At 33.1% G+C, this 17,980-nt stretch overlaps 2 long non-coding RNA genes across 2 annotated transcripts in view; both read right to left on the bottom strand.

Annotated features, from left to right (window-relative positions):
• LOC137631608 (uncharacterized) overlaps positions 1-3,124 on the bottom strand; it is a 257,253-nt gene extending 254,129 nt beyond the window's left edge. Inside the window, exons 1-2 of the long non-coding RNA XR_011041926.1 lie at positions 1,977-3,124; positions 121-202 (exon numbers count right to left, since the gene is read on the bottom strand). This is a non-coding gene — a long non-coding RNA (uncharacterized lncRNA). The remainder of the gene's footprint in view (positions 1-120; positions 203-1,976) is intronic.
• A 238-nt stretch (positions 3,125-3,362) lies between these two features.
• LOC137632035 (uncharacterized) lies at positions 3,363-16,642 on the bottom strand. Its single transcript, XR_011042003.1, has 3 exons — positions 16,568-16,642; positions 5,415-5,469; positions 3,363-4,321 (listed from the first exon to the last, which is right to left on the bottom strand). It is a non-coding gene; the product is annotated as an uncharacterized lncRNA (long non-coding RNA).
• Between the last annotated feature and the right edge of the window lie 1,338 nt (positions 16,643-17,980).

Below are 17,980 nucleotides of genomic sequence, written 5' to 3'. Positions count from 1 at the left end.
AATTATCCCTCTAGGAATTGGTTAAATATACGAACTATAATTGTAGAAATTAGTTAAATAAAAGAATTATCCTTGAATGAATTGCTTAAATATACGATAAAGCAGTGATAATATACTTACGAATATTCTATGGGTATAGTAAGACGACTATCAGCATTGTGAACTCTTTAAACCTTGCATCAAAGGCGTGCGAAAGAGAGATCTGTAAGGAAAGTGACAAAAGAAAATAAGAAAATGTCAACAAGCATATGCCTAGATAAACAAACATAAACATATCCAAAAATCCACAGGAAAGTCATTCAAATTTCTTAATTTCGCTTTTTGAGATCAATGTACTTAAACTTATGAAAGAAAGTTTCCAAGTAATATTTCCTAATTAAAAAAAAAAATTACACATCGATAGGAAAAGGATTAAATGCTTGATTTAAAAGTTGTAATTGAAAGGCTATTGTGCAGTACGTCTTCCCGTAAAACCATTAAAAATTTCATTTAAGATTTGACTAGTTGCTTAATCCATGTTAAACTCTCGCCAAATAACTTTTTCGCTTGTCATGTACATAAAGTCATAAGATCTTTCGTCCTCTTTTCCCTACAGTCCTGGTTCCTTGGTAACTGATACGATATTCCAATTAAATATTAATAACCTGAACTTGAACTTGAACTGGTTAGATGTTTGAGGTCCTGTTGGGACCTGTTCATCATTTTAAATAAATTTTATACTCTATTGAGTGGCATGCGCGGCATTGAAACCTAGGAATTAACATTGGCAGGATGGGGTATCAATTGGCTAATCAACTCTAAATTTGCAATGCTAAATTCGTAATAGGTAAAACCACTAGCTATTTCGTATTTTAAGAGGAAAATGGTAACTTAATCACTGTTATGCCATATTTCTTCCATCCTCTGGTAATTGTTTACATCACCACGTTCTCCATTTACTCCAATATAATGCAATCCTGCAGTTCTCATCTTCTTGCACAGTAATTAGGTGGTTATTTAAATTCTGGGAAAGCAATAATTAGCAAGATATGTTGAAGAGGGGGAAGGGGTTATAAGAAGAAAATAGCTCGGTTTCCTCACTAAACGACTTGGAACCGACATGTCAACATAGTCAACCAAACAAAATTCGTGATGCCAGGGTACATAAACAGAAGTTCGTGATGCCAGCGTACATTTGATATACTGTATATTCAAAATATACTTAATAAAAAATTGAGTGATTGCTCAAAAGTGTCCATATTCTATGAACACTTCTGAGTAATCAATCCATTTTCAATTAAGTATATTTTGAATATACAGTATATCAAATGTACGCTGGCATCATGAATTCTGTTTGGTTGACTATGCTGACATGTCAGTTTCAAGTCGTTTAGTGAGGAAACCGAGCTATTTTCTTTTAATAACCCCTTCCCCCTCTTCAACATATCTTGCTAATTATTGCTTTCCCAGAATTCAAATAACCACATAATTACTGTGCAAGAAGACGAGAACTGCAGGATTGCATTATTATGGAGTAAATGAAGAGCGTGGTGTTGTAAACAATTAGACATCCTCATAATTACTAATCTCTTTCACCTTTAATCTCTCAATACTGTATTAAAAAAGATTTATTATGTCTACAAAGACATAGGATATCCTACACCGAAAGTCCCTCAGTCAAATATACACAAAAAAATTAGCATCAATGAAACAATTAACTATTTACAGTACACATCTAGACAGATTCTAGTTTTTTATACAGCCTTCATAAAAATGATTGAGATATGACTAAAGCCACAAAGTCCTCTATTATTTCATATGTCATTAGGTAGTACTATATTGATAATTTCTTTTATATACAAATTCAAAACTATTTTCGTTTTAATAACCGTTATCATTAAACCAGATAAACATTATTTCAGTTCATGTCTTATGTAAGAGCTTTAATCAAATAAATACATAAATACGCAAATAATTCTTATCTATAATTTACTTACCTATTTAAATAATTTGGCTAATCCATGACAAGTGTCTCCTGCAGCTTCGATCGTTGTATTTCAAATGATGATTGATTGTAAAAACACATTACCTATTAGGAACATAAAAAAGGAAACTGTTAACAGATAGTTTACATATTTCTTTTAAAGCAGTGGTTCCCAAAGTGAAAAGGGGGGCGGTGGATTGATATCCAGGGTGGGTGAGGCGAAAGCTGTGGTTAGGGGGACAGGTGGTATGAAGAGCATTTAAGCAATACATAGTTTAGTTTTTCGTTTCACAAAATCTTAATGATAAATCGTGTCAAACATAAGTAAAAAAAAGTCGTATGCAATTTACATATAATGAAATTGACGTTAAAATTATAAACGAGTCCATAGCTCTGTTACGCAATATAAAGTGTATCAAGGAGAGGGGGCGCAAGGACTCGACCTGGATGCGAAAGGGGTGCCCGACTGAAAAAGTTCGGGAACCACTGGGGTCTATAGCAAATGATTATGTTTTTCAAATACAATATCTCAAAAAAAAAGATAAATATATAATTATACTTAACTCAATTCTTTCCATGGTGACCAGCTCTTCGCTTTCCAGCAAGTCTTGTACGTTGTCCATCGATCCCGCCCTAATCTGGTTAACTTAAATGACGTGACTTAATTTCGCGCGGAATTTCAATTTTGGTCAGTCAAAATTAAAGTGTTAAAACAGAATAAGCTAAACTGAATGGAAGCAACAAACAAAAATATCAACATGGATTTACCGAACCCAATGCAAAATTGATTTATATTTTTTAATCTTTATTTAACCAAAAAATTAATGAAATTTTAATGCAATTAACAACTAATCCTAATCTACGGTTTTACGAATTCGCTCGCTTTAGTTAAACGTAAATTCCACCGGAGAAAATCTTGAGCTGAAACTATAAAGTTCTATTAATCATTTAAATACACAGAATCCATACCTTTGGGGACCCTTAACGTTGATAATGGTGATTTGCGGCTATCCAGAACGATAAACAAAACCATATACCAAAAACTATATTCATATAAAGGCGAATGAAAATGTGAAAGCGAGTTATAGGAATCTATAGTAAAACCATCTGAATTAACAGCTACAAATAAATTATACGTTATTTATTTTAAGTTTTTTTTTTTTTTTTATCTCTTAGGCAGAACTCTGGCCAAGATTTTAAGCAGTTACAAAGAATACGTCATAAATATTTGCATGAAAAAAGTATGTAAGCAAACAAGTAATTAAGTCGAAAATATAAATGATATATGAATATTTACTTGAAATTTTTTTTTACTTTCATTATTACGCAAGTCAATTGAGAATGTTTTTAAACTTTTGTTTCTACTTTGTAAGTCAGGTGAAAATGTTAAAGCCTTTTCTTTATCCTAAAATAAAGATTGTATTTATCTTGGTAAATAAAAAAAAATTCAGTTACATTAATCTTTTTAGCATCAACCAACCGAGAATCAAAAAAATTACATTTACTCTAATAACGTTCTGGATAACCTGGTTTATACTGTGTACTGATGGAGTAAAAATACTTTACAAGAAATACAATGATAAATATAAAAAGACATAAAAGATTTAAAGCACATCAAAACACGAAAGATACAAAATATCAGAATGAAAAACAATAACAAAATGTACATAATGTAAAAACAGGAAAAATAATAAAATTGCATTTAACAATAAAAGGAAACATACGCACTAATAACAATAGTGTCAATTTATCAAAACATGTCATAAAAATCGAATAAAACACAATCAAATATCTAGAACCCATAAATGCAAAAATCCGATAAATACGAATAATCAGCGATACCCACGTATAGTAATTGACATAAAACACCTGTCGATATCATAAACATGAAATATACCTATAAACTACCAATATAAACCATAATAAAGTTTACACAACACTTATACATGTACTGCTTAGACTGGCGTCGCAACTGCCGAAGGTCATAGACGCCAATCTCAAGAATTATTCTACAACTTTGCGTTACAACTGCTAAGGTCATTAACGCTATTCACAGGTGATATTCCCCATGATATTGTGATGTACATGTATAGTCGAATAAGGGTTTTAATAACTTGATGAATTTTGGTAAGTTATCTTGATGTGTACATTTTTAGGCAAGTAAGATCAATTTTAACTTGATGAATTAGGTAAAGTATCTTGAGGAACTCATGTAAGTGCAAATTGGGGTTAATCATGATTTGATGAATCTTGATCAAATTTAAATTTTGTCAACATAATCAACTATTGAAATTAGCATAGAATAGAAACTCCAACAGTACCACAGCATAAAACCACTTACCTTTGGAAGATAAAAACCTGAAAAGACAAAAAATATATATTTATAAATACCCAAGAAAAAATTGTATTAATCTTCTATGATACATGCTGCTTCTTTTCGGAAGGGACACTGTCATCACCACGTAAATATTAAAGTTCATTCATGATCACCTATTCTATAGGACTGGCGACTCTTTGGGACACCCCTGTCCATATCCGTATTCAAACCATACACAAAATCATAATTTCATTCCGTTGAAATACAAAAGTTCAGTAATGGCATCAATATGAAACTTGTGAGCTCCGATTCATTATAAAGGAGGCAGCGTCCACACAAGCCTGGTGGCTGAAAGTTAAATTCGAAATACAATTGTTCCAACCCGATCTTGCAAGTGTCATTAAGCACACTGTCAAATCAGTTTCGTTAAAATCGATGTTTATTCAATTCAGTTCCAGGTCACTCTTTCCTGCATTCATTCCACCAACAGTATGACGCAGTTGTGATTTAATAATACGGAGGAACATATATCTCTCTCTCTCTCTCTCTCTCTCTCTCTCTCTCTCTCTCTCTCTCTCTCTCTCTCTCTCTCTCTCTCTCTCTCTCTCTCTCTCATTTGTAATTTATCCTAAGCCCATAACATAGTCTCGCATTAATCTTTCAACATTCCATACCTATGACATCGTAACGAACTAGTGGATATGGTCAGATATTGTAAGACATGACAAACATTTGAGCTATTCCAAAATTGACTTTTATTCAAGATATGCAATTTATATATGGAATGGCAACGGTACGAGATGACATAAAATTGTTGCATTCGACGGGGTCTCCATCAAAGTCATTGTATTTATATCCTTCCACGAAACACGTGACCTATTGCCTATAGTAACTAAACAAGGGTATGAAAAATAAGATAAATAGAAAATGACAAATAATCAAAAATAAAACTAAAATAAACATTACAGTAATAAACCAAACTCCAATAACATCAATGCTGATATAAATAAAAAATAAAAAGTATTCTACGACACTGAATCGGTGAAATCCTAACTGTAAGCCAATAGATGAACATCATTTATAACCAGAAAACTAAATAAATCGAGAAGTCACTGAAATTAAAGTATAACTCACGATCTTCCAAAGGAGGAACGTCCACGTAGTTTCTTCTTTATCTTTCGATGAAAATCTGAAAAATAAGAAACAATGAAAATCAGTCTAACCATTCACGACTGAATTAATAACAGCAGATAAAAAAAAAAATTTAATGGAATCTCAAAATCGATGAAAACTAATAACATCATTTTCAATGGATAACCCAATTAGAGTACAATCTAATCATTTCCTTTTTCTTTTAATTTTTCTTAACATCACCTACATGCATTCCTGTTATTAGTATCAGTATTATTACAAGCCAAGATACAATCCAAGTTGGAAAATCAGGATGCTATAAGCTCAAAGGCTCCAACAGGGAAAAATAGCCCACTGCGGAAAGAAAACAAACTTACTACAAGAGATGCAATGCACAACCAAAATATTATAAGAACAGTAATATAAAAATGGATCTTTTACATACAAACTATAAAAACTTTTAAAAAGGGGGGGGACGAGATTAAGAAAACAGTGTGCCAGAGTGTACCCTCAATCAAGAGAACTAAACCCCAAGACCGTGGAAGACCATGAAACAGACTATGGCACTACCTATGGATAGAAAACAATGGTTTGATTATGGAGTGTCCTCCTAGAAAAAAAAAAATCGTCTACCCTTACCAAACGGAGAGTAACAACGTAACAATTACAGTGAAATAATAACCCTTTGAGCGAAGCAGAATTGTTTAGTAAATTGTGTTGTCAGATGTATGATGACAGAGGAAAATATTGAAATGTGAAGCTAAAGGAAAAATTGGCCGTAACTAGAGAGAGGGGTCCAGTGTAGTATACTGTCTGGACGTGTCAAAGGACCCAATTATAGAAAATGAGTAATAGTTCCGAATTTCTCTCAAAAAATCGTACTGACAATACAACCTTTAATGTACACAGACACACACACATATATATATACATATATATATACATATATATATATATGTATATATATTTATATATATTTATATATACATATATATACTTATATATACACACATTTATATACATATTATATATACATTTGTATACTGTATATGATAACATTTATATACATATGTATATATAGGCATTTGTATACTGTATATGATAATATATATATATATATATATATGTGTGTGTGTGTGTGTGTGTATATTTTATATATATATGTATATATTTATATTACATATATATATATATATATATATATATATATATATATATATATATATATATGACCACAAATTCCTCATTGATATAGCAAAAGAATTACACGACCCATAATGGAAATATGATTACTTTCCAAACTTCAGAGAGAGAGAGAGAGAGAGAGAGAGAGAGAGAGAGAGAGAGAGAGAGAGAGAGAGAGAGAGAGAGAGCAAATAAAAATTAGAAGTTTTTAACTAGGCACAAAATTTTCTGATTTTTAATGTATTTATTATCTACTGATTTTCAAACCGGTACTTAATTTTTGAAAATTACCATAATAACAAACTTGTTTTCATCGTGTATAAGATTCTTAATGAACAACACTAATCATTTAAATATGCATAAATATACAGGTGATGAATGCAAGAGTTGATGGGAGAAGTACAAGAGGAAGGCCAAGGTTTGGGTGGATGGATGAAGTGAAGGAAGCTCTGGGTGATAGGAGAATAGATGTGAGAGAGGCAAGAGAGCGTGCTAGAATTAGTAATGAATGGCGAGCGATTGTGAGGCAGTTCCGGTAGGCCCTGCTGCTTCCTCCGGTGCCTCGGATGACCACGGAGGTAGCAGCAGTAGGAGAATCAGCATTATGAAGCTTCATCTGTGGTGGATAATGTGGGAGGGTGGGCTATGCCACCCTAGCAGTACCAGCCGAACTCGGTTTAGTCCCTTGACAGGCTGGGAGGAACGTAGAGAGGAGAGGTCCCCTTTTTGTTTCATTTGTTTGATGTCGGCTAACCCCTAAAATTGGGGGAAGTGCCTTGGTATATGTATGTATGTATGTATGTATACAGTATACAGTACAGTATATACATATATTTATATTGATACTATATGTATATATAAATATATACATGAGTATATATATATATATATATATATATATATATATATATATATATATATATATATATATATATATATATATATATATATAATGTACATATATGAGAGAGAGAGAGAGAGAGATCGGTCATGAAAATCTGTGAAACCTTGTGAGAAAAAAAAATTTATGTATTGCAAAATGTATCTAATCATTTTTATCCTGACAAGGAATCTAAAATCTTTCATTTATCAATTTCTATTCATTAACTTCGGAATATCCAAATATTCTTTTATCTTAAATATTTCCACCACCACAGCCTTCATAATAAAGTGTCATTCCATCGTCCAACGATTGAAGTACTGACGAAGAGTTACGGGGGGGGGGGGGGGAAGGGACTCGAAGCACGTGTTGACGTCAAATAATAAATGGAGAAACGTAAATGCAGATTTCCTGTTCTGAAAACTACCGAGTTCAGTATTTTTTCGGAAAGATGCTGTCTTCAATATTGGATGCCACTAAGGTTTATATTATACTACGAGTTCTCAAACAGAATAAATTACCATAATAATATTTTTGTGACACTCACGCATACATGTTAATATTTTTCATCTTACAAAGGCAGATCATCTACTGACAGACGACGTATCCCAAGTAATTCATTCACAGTATACTGTACTCACGAAGTGACTGATCTCTTACTCAAATGCATTAATCTGTTACAATACTTACAGGAAAAGAATTATATTCTGAATCTAGAGTATTGATGAAATGCATGCTACTCCCGTGTGTTTTTTTTTTTTTTTCTAAAACTACAAACTGCCGGATGTTATTGGTACAAGACTTGAATCTAAATCAATTTTCTTTAAGGGTTTAAATACCCCTCATGAATAGTAGAAACAGCATACATGTCACTGCACTGCCAGATCAAATTTGAACGTATATGCTGTATATATAAACAATGACCATGCCCCTCTCCACCAAACCTAGGACCAAGGAGTACCAGACAGTGGTTACTGACTAAACACAGCAGGTAGACTTACACCCACCAACCCCCCTCACTGCTCACAAACATACATAGGTTATGTTCACTAATGAAAACTTTCTGTCTTTGAGCGCGTTTCGAACACGGGGTCATACATTGAGTTTCAGACATTTCCACCAAGCTACTACGACCCTAACATCATGAAATTTAAAAGATGCCTTGGAAAATCTACGGAATTATTTACTGATGAAGCATAGCTATAAACGTTTATATATATATATATATATATATATATATATATATATATATATATATATATATATATATATATATATATATACACACACACACACACACACACACACACACATATATATATATATATATATATATATATATATATATATATATATATATATATATATATATATATAAAGACAAATACTACGAAATACTACGAAACGTACCCAAATTCATCGTGGGAGAGAAATATCGAATACTAGTAGAAGACGTTTCACGGTAGTGCTTTCTCATGAAAAACTGATATTGCTGAAGAGGCGCCACAGAAAACAAAGGATTTTTTTCTAATAAAAGTAAAGGATGAAGATTCAATTTTCCAAAGGTAACCACATTCAATAGTCTTTGGTAAGGAGTTTGGGGCTGAGAATTCCCTCTGCATTGTAAATTAATTAATTAATTATTTCAAGAAAGTACGATAACGGGTACCTCTGTATGGTGCTGTTTACTTGTGACAATAAAAGATTGATGGTCATTACACCAGTAATTAATGAAATGAGCAACGCTAAAAGAAATGATGAAAACTAGCGAGAGCCACTTCATTAGGCAATATATCGACGGTGGTATAATTACGATTCTTACACTAAAAGTTAACAGACAAGAGAGAAAAAATTAGTGTACAAACCAAATGGTAATTCAACAGCAAACGAAAATGACTCGAGATTACAATATCTCATTAGATATTTCAAGAAAAGAACATTACAAAAACCATTTTAAACTACATGAATCAATACAAAATAAAAGTTTATAAATCATGAACTGCTTCGATACGGGACACTTAATTCCTATCTAATTACGTTGCTCTTTACGTATGTATACATTATATAAAACTTTTTATTGATTTATTTTTAATTACCGTCCAATCTCATTCACTGCCTCACTCTCACATCTGTTCGCTGTAGCTATATTTACGCATGAGCTAAAATGGCTCCTCCGTTGTTGTAGGGAATAGGGTTGGAAACTTCGATAGAGGATATAATTGAAAATGGATGAAATAATAAATGAAACATTCAAAATTATGTATAAAGAAAGCAAACTCTTATGTCTATAGCCAGTAAGTACACTCAAGTCATCGTAATCCAGAAACGTTACAATTCCACCAAGTCAAATAAGTATTCGAGTCAAAATTCACCTCAGACCTCTACGAACAACTGCAGCGCTGAGAATATAGACGAAAGAAGTGACACACATAATAGGCGAAGCGAATAAAGGTAGCAGGGTGTATGAATAACAAGTTTGCAGACTTAAAATTGTCTGACTTTAGCGCTGCAGGATAAAACATAATTTGCATCTTAACTCGCATAATCATCATACAAAAGCCTATCATATGTGGAGGGTTTTGGTTAAGTTCAATTAACTCTCATAGCCAATATTTCAATCAAAAATCAATTTAACTGATCTCCATTAAACTAAAAGAACCAAATTTAAAAGAGGAGCATTCCATCACTATGCTCTGCAGCTCAACTGGGCTCGACATAATGTGTTGTTCATAATTATTATGGAAATAGCCAAGATAAAGATTTATATAAACATTATATAGGCTTATATACACAGTAATAAATATATATATATATATATATATATATATATATATATATATATATATATATATATATATATATACATACATATATACACATATATATTCCCGCAACAGGTAGTGACAACAACAAAAATTCCCATATCACATTCATTTTCAAAGCTGGATCTGTGAAGAACACTTACTGCATATGTTACCCATATCATAAGCCTACAAAATAAGTTCATCTGCACTGTGGTGAGTAAAGGCCAATCATTTCTAATAAGTTTTACTCAGTCAGCCCTTTCTGTCTCCTCCACATTTCACAAAACACTGTTCAATGTTTCCCCGTTGCACCTTTGCAAAACTCTTTTAAATGTTTTCATTGGTCTTTGCATTATCTACTCACTGTCTGCAAACATTAACGGTTCCATATTATACTATACTCTCCGACATTTGTATCTGTATCTAAAGTTCTTTCTAATTTATCTCTCTCCATCCATAAAGATATCGAACAGCCTCAAAGATATGTATCAGCCACGTTTTCAGACTAGTCTCATGCCTGAAAAGATTGTGAAAAGACTTGAATTGTCTGTGAAAGCATGGGTCGGTTCGTAAAATAACTTACGGGGTTAACTTTCTCTTATGGAAATCAAATGTGGATGGTTAGTGCGAATAAAGTAATAAAAAATATATGAACTGTTTTCGTAGTTATACCTAGAATCATAAGGCGAGACTCATGGAGATACGGAATTGGATATTTACAAATGGTGTGTTCTTGTTGAAAGAATGGAGTGCGATTGGTTAATGGTTTTGTTAAAAAGTCAGAAGAGTCCAGAACAAAAACAAAAGTTGGATAGACGACGTGTAAAGGAAGGCCTTAATATCTAAAAGCACTAAAATGCAATATACGTAGAACAGTGTGTATTTGTTTGATGGGGATTAGCAAGAAAACATTAATATAATAGAAAAAACTTACAGTAAGTACTTATACAACCTCATTAATCTTTTCTTAGAAAGGGAAAGTGGAAACACCGTAATTCATGGTATAATTCGACCAACGCTGACTGAATCTTAGGAGGTAATCTGAGAATCAGGAAACCATGAAATATTTCATCGCATTTATCTTTAAAAGTTTGTGTGAAATATTTTGTTTGAACTTTGTCTAAATCAAGCACTAAATTTTTACATTTTGGTAGTTATTCCAGAGAAAATATATGATCAATCGTTTTGTAATCAAATATTCAAACAGAAACTGAAAAGGATAAAGAATATAATTATAGAGAAAGAAATTGGAGAAGAAATTATGGAAAAGAAACATGGTTCGAATTAGAAACAACACGAATATGACAGCAAGGAAAAAAAAACCATAAAACCTATCACAATAAATATCCTGTCAAAGGTGTACGTGATAAATGACCAAATTCTAAATAATCAATGGAGTAAAACTCATAAGAATCTTTATCGAAGCTTACGTCTTTTTAAATAGCCATTGCTACAAGTGGCGGTTCGTGCCTACTAGGACAGCAGCGTTGCAGCCCCTTCGAACATTCGTTGCCAGATGTATGATTTATATAGACAACAGAATGATATACTACAACAAATGTCATAAAAAAAGTCATTATATAATATCTAAATGTAGTTTATACGTTATCAAATAAATCTTCACAGAAAAAGACCATAGCTTAATAGATAATATGTTTGCTGTGCGATTCATTACTTGATTAGCACCAAGGCCCCTCCACGATTAACTCAACTGTGGGTAAACTACATTTCAAATGACAACGACAGAAGGAGAAAGGTGCTATTTAACTTTTTTTTTTTTGCGAAGGGCCATTGTGATACATAATCACAAAGGCTAGGAATCTGGCCACGGTGACTAAGGATGGCAAAAGCCAGTCTTGGGCAACCCGCTTATTTTTAGCAGTTTTCCTATCTCGTTCCTTTAGGTATTAACGAAGAAAGGGAAATAAGTGCATTTTGCAATAAAGAGAAAATAAATGCCCGTCAGATGAAAGTGCAATGTCAATCGAGTAAAGCTGCGAAAGTTACTGACAATAACACATGCGTTGTCCGTTTGGAAAGGTAGGCCTAAGTAATTATTTTATGCCCACTTTAAATGCTGTGACTACATGATGTCTATTTTTGTATATGTCGTAACCTTGAGGAAAGGGGGTTTGGTTCTAAGGTCACTACTAGGTCATTTCAGTTACGTTTGGTAAAAAAAAAAACAGCCAATTCCAAAACAAAATAACCAGCAACTAAAATATCTTACTAAACTTTTTATTCGTGAAACTATTCAATTTATGAGAAAGGCAAGTCCGTATTATCTCGGTTATTATTTTTGCTGAAATATACGTTAAAGGAGTCATGTTAGACCTATACTATATATTTCATAAAAGTGTCATTCATAGTCTTCAAGTTTGACTTTTCCCATTAACACTATGATTAGGGTGACCATACGTCCCCCTTTAAGGGGGACAGTCCCCCATTTTGACTCCTTGTTCCCCTAAAAATCACTCCCTAAGGGGGACGCCTGAATGTCCCCCTTCCAGCCATATGTCCCACATTTGTCCCCCAATTGCCACTGCATAAGTATTTAGTTACATGAAGTGATAACTTTTTTATTTTTCTTTACCAAATTTCTAAGGTTCACTTTGGTGCCTTGTACAGTGTAGCAGCATAGCTTAAGCTCCGTTTTCGTTATACAAACGAAAGAAGAAGGGAACTAAGTTGCAGCTTTTTGACGATCCATTTTCAGCGATTTGGCTTTATTTCATGCACGGTCAGAGTACAATTGTAATCACTAAGATGCTCCGAGATTTTATGAGGAGCGGGAATAATGTTGAAAATTTTAAAACTACAGTAGAATCCTTTTATGAAACATCAGTGGAATAATTAGATCAGTGGACTGAGCCATTTGATGAACTGAAAAATTTTGATTGGGTCCTTCTTCAGAGTAATTCAATATGTTGGTCTCAGGTTCAAGAGGCAGTGAACTTTATTCAAGGGATAAGACCTGATTTAGAAATAGATGATAATTAACTTTTTTGACGAAATTACATGTGTGAAAAATATCTTGACCGATGAAAAGATGCAACAGTGGAAAGTAAATGATGTCGAGGTGGATAGAAAATGGGTAGATATTTTCTGCTACTTTACTAATGAATCATTTCTTTCAGAAACAGAACAAAAGTTATTGAATTTTGTCTTAGTCTACCTGGTTCCAATACTCCTACAGAGAGTGTTCTTCCTGATGAACAACTTCTGGACACCAGTTACAAGTATCTACTCTGAAGTCTGCACTAATAGTGAAATGTAACTTCGACTTAAATTTCAGTGAATTTAATGAATATCTTGAAACCCGCCCATCACTCCTAAAGAAACTCAAATCAAGCCGAAAATACACCAATGAATGATATAAGATTTTGTTTCCTCTTTTTGTGTAATGTGTACATATTTCCCTAAGAATTGAAGAATAATCTTCTGTTTAAAATTTAAGCAATAATTTTTGAATAAAAACACTGTAATTGATAGCACTCCTAAATTATCATAGTTTGTTATTGAATATACTTAGTTAAGATAAAATAAATCTAATAATGTACTATAGAATTCTGTATTTTTCTCCTCTCTTTGTGTGACTATCTTTACAATTTTACCTAATATAATAAATAAAAATTTTTATTTAAAATTGTCAGTAGTAATGTCTGAATAAAAACACAGTAAATAAAAGACCTTTTATCAGAGGCTGTTTTTGAAAATATCTATATATTAAACTTAAGCATTTATGCCATGATGACTCAATAGGAGTGCAAATGCACATAAGCTATATACTTCTGTCCCCCTTTGGCTGTTCAATTAATGGTCACCCTAACTATGATCCGTATCACAGGCTATTATATATGTAATATCTAAGATTTGCCAGAAAATTGAATTTGCACAAATGCGTTGGCGTTTTAAGTAATTAATAAGCAAAGTTCGGATAAAATAAACTAGTTATATTATAGAGGATATCCACAATAACTCCATTGTTTTAAACCATAAAGTTTCTTGAATAAATACATTTTCAGTTTAATGCAAAAGATGGCATTTCTAGCCAATTTAAAAAGTTCATTTCAAAAATAAAAAATGAGGATTATCCTCGCCGTATTGTATTCACCAAAAATATTTGAAACACCACAGTCCAGTTACAAAATAAGGCCAATAAAAGTTTTATAACAAAAATGGCGAAGTTGGAAGTGACGAGGAAAAAATCATTAAAATCAACAAGCAGAATACAATTAGATTACTGCCTTAGAGTGCACCAAAAAATACACACTACAGTAGACCGTTTTCTGTATCTGGATTTATGAATCAGTCATATGACCCGGAATCAGGGCACTGGAGACAATTCATCAACCAGCTGCAAGGGGGAGAACCTTGTAGTTGCATTATGAAGTACAAGTTAAGAGGTTAGACAGCAAGATGGAAGATTGAACTCAGATTTAATAGAGGCTAGTGTGAAAACGCCTAAAAGTCATGCTTACAATATAGTGAATTGCTAGAGATGCACAAACGGCACTACAACTGTATACTGTGGCACACTAATCTATCTTATTTCTCTTCCTCTTGTTTTGTTAAAGTTTTTATAATTTATATAAGAAATATTTATTCTAACGTTACTATTCTTAAAAATTTTAATATTTCCTTGTTTCCTTTCCTCACTGGGCTATTTTCTTTGTTAGAGCCCCTAGCCTTATACTGTAGTATATTGCTTTTCAAAACAACTAGGGTTGTAATTTAGCAAGTCATAATAATAATAATAATAATAATAATAATAATAATAATAATAATAATAATAATAATAATAATAATAACAATAACTGGAGGTTCAATGTTACCCAGTAATTTTCCAAATAGCCTAAATTTAAGGTAAAAAATTATGGAGATTAAGATTTATTTTCAGTTACGATCTTGCAAATTTTACAATAATGTATTGGGGGTCTGGTTATCACAATGTGCATAACATTCTCTAACTTCCTTGGGCTTATCAATTATTATGTTCAAGTATTGCCAGTTTTGTAATACGAAAACGCCCAGGAAACGTAGACTTTATAAGATAAATTAGCCATATAAAATTCAAATAACGTCACGCTGTAATAATATTAGAGTTATTATTCTAAAATAATCATCACTTCTATTCGAATCATAAAATAAGTATCACAGAATATATGCGAATTAGCGGGAAACATAAGCCTACTTCAAGATAATGTTTGGGAGTGGAACAATACGGTAAGGAGACGAGACCGGAGAAGCCCTTCCACGCCCAGATGCAAGTACGTGAAAAACCAATCAGTTGCAATACGAAGCTTCGGTCGTTCTTTCGTTTTAGATTTGCCCGCATCAAGGCGGACCATGGGGTAGCAGCCCTGAAGTGGCAGCGAGAAGCTGATCATATTCTTGTTAGTGTTACTGTGCCTGATTGGGACTGGATGATGATGATGATGATATGAAGTACATGAGAAAGTCAGAAGCTGGAGTCTGGGGGAAGTGCAAAGACACTCGCTGTCTTCCCAAATCCATCCTTTTTTTTTTTTTTTTTTTTCATATAAGACCGTCCTAGGACGACGTCGCATTGGGGGGTCGAAGTTGGTGGGAGGCGACTCATGCGAGATGGATGCAAGGAAGCATGAACGGAGGTAAAGCTGAAGGCAAAAAATTGAACGCTGCTCAGGTTACAGGTAGGCCGAGGGGACCCATGACTCTCGGTCGCTACAGGGGTCACCCGCAAGACACAAGAGAGTGCCCACATTGTACCGTGTGAGGGGCACAGGTGGCGTACCCCGTAAGATTACCTACTTTGGGATTTGCTGTAATAATACCTAAGTTAAAAAAAAAATAAACTCCTTCGCCACATTTAGCGACTTGAAAAAGGCCGTTTAGATAAACCTTACGTTTCGTTTGACTGGCTTTTACCACCATTGTTCCCGCTCATTTCCTCTTACTATTAAACTTTCTTTGAAATTCGTCGAGCAAATGCTGGCTTTTGCCTGCGGCACCTAGGGGCTGAATGGCCTACCAAGCCCCAGTACCACGTACAAATTAAAATAAAACAACCAATGTACCTTATACTGACAAGGTAAAATAACTAGGCCTAAGGTCAAACGATTGCATCAAGCCCGCCAATCTACCAAATACAGATAGCAAGAGAAATGTATAGGCCTAAGACCAACTGTATTCATAGCATTAACCACCTAAATTAAGCTGCTCTAATAGATTTACATACCCTTTTGAACAAAAAATTTACGTACAAATAATCGGGAAACCATGATTTAAGAAGACAGGACGTTTACCTTAAATCTAAACCCGCTACGGTGGAGCCCCAGTTACGAGCATGCGCACAGTTATAAAGTCAACTCGTAAGTGAGAAATATTTCAACGCGTTTATCTTTAAGAGTTTGTGTGAAATATTTTGTTTGAACTTTATTTTTAAATCAAGCACTAGATTTATTACATTTTAGTAGTTATTCAAGAGAAAAAATATGAACAATCGTTTTGTAATTAAATATTCATTCAAAAAGAAACTGGAAAGGATATAGAAAATAATTGAAGAGAAAGAAATTGGAGAAGAAATTATGGAAAAGAAACATGGTTCGAATTAGAAACAACACGAATATGACAGCAAGGAAAAATCAAAACCATACAACCTAAAAATAAATATCCTGTCAAATGTGTACGTGATAAATGACCCAATTCTAAATAATCAACGGAGTAAAACTCACAACAATCTTTATCGAAGTTTGTCTTTTTAAATCGCCATTGCTACAAGTGGCGGTTCGTGCCTACTAAGACAACAGCGTTGCAGGCCATTCGAACATTCGTTGCAAGATGTACGATTTATAAATGCAAACAAATGTCATAATAAAATGTCCTTAGATAATATCTATGTATATTTTATACGTTACCAAAGGAATTTTAACAAACAAAATACCATAACTTAATTTATATCATGTTTTTTGAGCGATTCATTACTTAATTAGCACGCGGCCCCGCTACGATTACTCAACTGTGGGTAAAATACATTTCAAATGACGACAGGAGGAGAGAGGTGCTATTCAACTTTTTTTGCGAAGAGCCATTGTGATAGTTTATAACAATAAAATAACAGATATAGCGGATTCTAATAAAATAATAATAAACAAGTTTGCTATATCAAGGGACCGACCCACCCATCCTCTTTAGTACCATTACAATCAAACCCGCCATACTTTTTACTACCATCACTACTACCATATCCAAGGTAGTTCAAATTAGTGTATCCTACCGTTGTGTAAAATTGGCAATCCCTACATCTTAATCTATCACGACCAATTATTTGGAGACAATAATATCAAATAACCTTCAATTAGTTTAACCACTCTTGTTCAGTAAGCAAGTAAAAATAAATTTTGGCACGGATCATATATATATTATCATAAAATATTCATTAAACCGATTCCGGCACAAAAATTCTGTATCGACCATTACTCTTAAAAACAATCATTATGATTCATGTGATTCAATGTAAAGCATCGAAAATCATGTATTCCTTCGCGAGGGTGAATAAAAATTGGTAAGTAAATTAACAGCAGAAAAGTAGTATTACAAGTGTAAGGAGTTACAAGAAAGCGTTAAAAAGAGATGAAAAATTAAAAAAAAAATTGGCATCAAGCATCATAATGGATATACAGATTGATCTGGCCACGGTGACAAAGCCAGTCTTGACC

This window comes from Palaemon carinicauda, chromosome 40, assembly GCF_036898095.1.
Source record: "Palaemon carinicauda isolate YSFRI2023 chromosome 40, ASM3689809v2, whole genome shotgun sequence".
NCBI lineage: Eukaryota > Metazoa > Arthropoda > Malacostraca > Decapoda > Palaemonidae > Palaemon > Palaemon carinicauda.
Note: the sequence above shows the minus strand (reverse complement) of the source record. Positions and strands in the feature narration are given on the sequence as shown.